Source organism: Phyllostomus discolor, unplaced genomic scaffold (genome assembly GCF_004126475.2).
Source record: "Phyllostomus discolor isolate MPI-MPIP mPhyDis1 unplaced genomic scaffold, mPhyDis1.pri.v3 mPhyDis1_scaffold_14, whole genome shotgun sequence".
In the NCBI taxonomy this organism is placed as follows: domain Eukaryota; kingdom Metazoa; phylum Chordata; class Mammalia; order Chiroptera; family Phyllostomidae; genus Phyllostomus; species Phyllostomus discolor.
This window is the reverse complement of record NW_023397500.1, coordinates 20,036-24,442: the sequence shown is the minus strand read 5'-3', so window position 1 is coordinate 24,442 and position 4,407 is coordinate 20,036. Positions and strand designations below refer to the sequence as shown.

Below are 4,407 nucleotides of genomic sequence, written 5' to 3'. Positions count from 1 at the left end.
TGAAGTTGAAGCAGAACTGAACAATATCCAAGTCCAAAATCGATGAATGGCTAAGCACTGTAGAAACTACCTCCTTTATGAGATATTATGAAGATGAGTAAGCTCACATCTCCTAACCTGCCAGATTACAATGGTTTGCCCTGGTCAGTGAACAGAAAGGTTACAGGGGAATGATCCAACATTTTAATTACTGCATGTTTTTGTGTACAAAACCCCCTAATCCAGTGTAATGATGTGGAAGATTTGGAGGTCTTTGAGGACAGTGGAGATGACTGCTTCACCAGAAACTTGGTGCAGGTAGTAAAAACAAAAGAGCAAAACAAAAGTGTTCATGTGGTCTACTGTGAAGTTCAACATCTTTTTTTCTCTAATATTCCTTCAAATATATGAGGAGTGTCTTTTTCCCATCCAATGTGGCTGGTGGTACAAGTGGAGGTCCAGATTCCCATGTGCATGGGATGGTAGGACACTTCACAAAGAGCACTGGGAGGACCCCAAGGAAGCCATCCCCATATTGGAGCCCAGAAGTCTGGCCCTGTCAGGTCATCTCAGGTTCTTGAGTGTGAAGAATCCCCCGGCCCAGCTCTCACTTTAAGACTAGCACTGGACAGTGGTTTCGGCCTGCTGCACCTGCACCTTGACCCTGTAGGTGCTGTAGTGGGACTTGTGCACCAGCTCCTCAAGGATGTCATCGTTGAACCTCTGCAAAGACAAAGCCAGGTACTGAATCAGGAGTCCTCAGTAACCTTCCACCCAGTCTGTGGTCCTGTGTAATGGAGACCTAGCAAACTAGCACAGTCTATTAGGACACAGTGAGGCTGTTCCCTGTCACAAAGCAGAATGGCATCATGTCAAGTTCTAACAACAGTAAAAGCCTACTTACTGAGGAAAATTCCCTTCCTTATGGAATTATGTGGAGATGAGTAAGGCCACAGCTCCTGACCTGGCTGGCTGAGAATGGTGTGTGCTCTGTGAGATGCCAAGTTACAGACAAATATATCAAATATGTTCATCCCTGCAATGTTTGTTTGTTGTTTTATAAAAACCACCCTATATGTGTGATGATGTGTAGACTTGAAGAGGTTCAAAGCCAGTAGAGCTGACTACTCCACAGGATACATGTTACAGGTGGTTAAACAAAGGAAATAAGCAAAATGTGAATAGCAAGAAGTGTTTTTCTCTATGATTCTAACAAAGTAAAGAATGGATTTCTACCCTAAAAGAGTCCTGGTTAGTAGGATTGCAGGTATAGATTAGTTTGGGAGTGGGCATGTAAAAATCTTGAGGGCCCCAGATTTGAGTCTGGTTCATTGTCCCACCCAGTCATCTCATGTCCCTGGCTGGGTATGGGACTGTTCTCACTGCAGCCAGGCACTGGGCAATGTCCCTGCCCTGGCGCACTTCTCCCTTGTAGCTGTTGATGGCATAGATGAGTCCATCAGCCAACTCCTCTATGAAGCCATCATTGGAGTTCTGCAAAGAACTCCACTGCAAAGAGCTCATTGTCAGGCCAACTATGGTCAGAGGACTGTCTGGGCATTGTCATGGGGGCAGATTCCAACCACACATTCTGCTTCCCACATCAGGCAGTCCTTAAGCAAGTAACTAAGGTGAAGTAAATTCAGTGATGTGGGTCTTACCCCAATATGACCAGTGTTCTTAAAACAGGAGGGGAGGACACATGGAAGCACAGAGGGGATTCCTTGTGACAAAGAGTGAGGAGACGGCCATGTATGAACATAGCAGAAACCCCTTAAAAGGAACCTGTCCTAGGGACACCTTCACTTACAACTCCTTGTCTCTGGAATTGTGAAAAATTAAGTGCCTGCTATATATACCACCCAGTGTGCTCCTGTTATGGCTGCCCCAGCAAACTTTTACATCACTGGGACACACTTAGGTGATGCCAGCAGCACTGCTTCCATGGCAGCTGTAGTGAATGACACCATGTCCACCAGCACTTAGAGGCTGCATCACACTGGTGAATAACCTCCATTATTACAGAAGGTCTGAAAGCACACTCAACCTGACTTCTCTGCAGGATATCTGGGGTTGGCAGTTTAAAAAAAAAGACAAACAGAAAACATCAAGAAAAATACATATGTACTTGTGGTCTGCTGTGAAATAAAACAACATATGATTCCTAATATTCTTACTAATACCAGTATTTTCTTTCAACCCTCACTTGTAGCTTCCCTCACTTGGAAGGAGAAGTGGAAGTCCAGAGACCTTTCTACATGGGACTGTGGGACAGTGTAAGAAAGCCATTGGAGGTCCCTGATGGAGCCCCCAGATTCAGTCTGGTGCAGGGCCGTAGAATGTATTCTTGCGGTCATGAGTGCAGAGTCCCTTGTAGGCTAGGTCTCACTTCAGTGGAGACTAGCTGTTGTCAGTGGCCTGATGCACCTTCCCTTCTTCAAGGGAAGTAGAGTTGTTGAACCTGTTCACCAGGTCCTTGATGCTGTCTTCATTGAAACTCTACAAAGGCAAACCCCATACCAAGCAAAACAGCATCAGGAACCCTCCAACCAACCTATGGTTCTGTCTAATAGCAGGGCTGGCAAACTCATAAAGTCTTTTGGGACACAGTGAGGATGTACAAGGTAGTTCTGCTGAATGAGCAGAACTGAATGATGTCAATGTCTAAAATCATTGAATGGCTGAACATTGGGGAAACTACCTCCTTTACGAGATATTATGGAGATTAATAAGGTCACATCTCCTCAACTGGCCAGATTACAACAGCTTTCCCTGGTCTGTGAGCTTCCAGAGAAATAATCCAATATTTTACTCTCTCATTTTTGTGTACAATACCCCCTAATCCAGTCTGATGATGTGTAAAATTTAGAGGTCTCCAAGGACAGTGAAGCTGACTACTCTACCAGAAACTTGGGGCCGGTAGGAAAAACAACAAAAACAGCAAAATATAAGTGTTTGTGTGGTCTATTGTGAAGTGAGACACATTTCTTTCTCAAATATTCCTTCAAATATGGGAGCAGTGTTTTTTTCCTGTCCAATGTAGCTGGTAGCAGAAATGGAAGTCCAGATTCATATGTGCATGGGGCATGAGACACTTGATCACAAGCACTGGGATGGCCCTGTGGACGAGGGGCCATCCCAGTATTTGAACCTAGATACTTGGTTCTGTCAGGTCATCTTGAGTTTCTGGGAGTGGAGAAGCCTCCAGCCCAGCTCTCACCTCAAGCCAGCAGTGGACTGTATCTCTGCCCTGGCACACTTATCCGGAAACAGGAAAGGTGCTGCCGCCTTTAAGAGAACTCCTGCCCATGACACTTCCCTCTAGATCACCTTCCCAGAGTGAAGTTCCCTCACCTTTCAGGTATGCCGCAGTTGTCTCTAGGTCCTCCAGAACAACGCAAAGAAGGTGGGCCTGATACAGAGGCTGTGAAGTAGGGAAGTTGACCTGCATCAAGGCCTGCTTCAGCTGGAACAAGGCAAAACGTAGGGGCTCGTCAAATTTCTATCCTGGTTCTGCATCCAGTCTCCCATCAGAGAGGCAAAGGCCCTGGAGAGAGGCAGTTGGGCAGCAGAGTCAGAGTTCTGGAATTCTCCTTCTAAACTGCCTTCCTATGGCACTGTGATTTGGGACAGAGCCTCTCTGCCTGCCCCTGCCCATCCAGGAGACAGCCCTATGCCACCCCTGATCCCTATGTGGCTGTCTTGGGAGTAGCGAGTTGGGTGGTAACAGCAGGTTTCACAAAGAGGCAGTGTGAGTCTTTTATTCCCACTGACATTTCTCCTGCAAGTCCTGCACACTGCCCATTCCAAACTGCCATTTGCCTGCTCACCTGGACTGAGGACAGGGTTTTGTTTTTGGTTTTTTTTGTACCACATTTCCTGTTTTGAAGCTGGGGATAGTGTTCAGGAGAGAAGACTGTGGAGAGAGGCAGTCAGAGCAGGACTGGACTACAGTGGGTTTGAGACTACAGCAAAAAGCAGCCGAGCTGCCCATCTGATTCTACCAGGTCAGAGACCTCATCCTCAGTTCTCTTTTGAATTATGTCCTCTTGAAACAGAAGCCACCAGAGCTCTGGCCTCCCTTGGGAATCAGATGAGTAAGGCCTCAATTTTTGCCAGATCAACCCCAGCCACAGCCTCTGCACTCTTGACATAAGAGGTCTTCCTTGTGGACCCAAACACCGCTCTCCTTTTTATTGGGTCTTGTGGTTGTCACCCTTGTCATTATATGGAGGTATGTTTCTAGATGTGCAGAAGACTTTGATGGCAGCAGATCTGACAGATGGAGGATAGGGCTGGTGACTGATGTCTATTGTAACTATCTGATTCACTGAGTAGAACTGAGGCCCTGGGATTGTGTTTACTTCATTCACTGAGTTATGCTAAATGCCACTAGTAGGACCTACTTGTACTTGGTGCTTCATACAC

General features: G+C 46.3%; 1 long non-coding RNA gene across 1 annotated transcript; it reads right to left on the bottom strand.

Annotated features, from left to right (window-relative positions):
• Window positions 1–57: 57 nt before the first annotated feature.
• Window positions 58–3,390, bottom strand: LOC118498642. Its single transcript, XR_004901122.1, has 2 exons — window positions 3,334–3,390; window positions 58–702 (listed from the first exon to the last, which is right to left on the bottom strand). It is a non-coding gene; the product is annotated as an uncharacterized LOC118498642 (long non-coding RNA).
• Window positions 3,391–4,407: the final 1,017 nt, after the last annotated feature.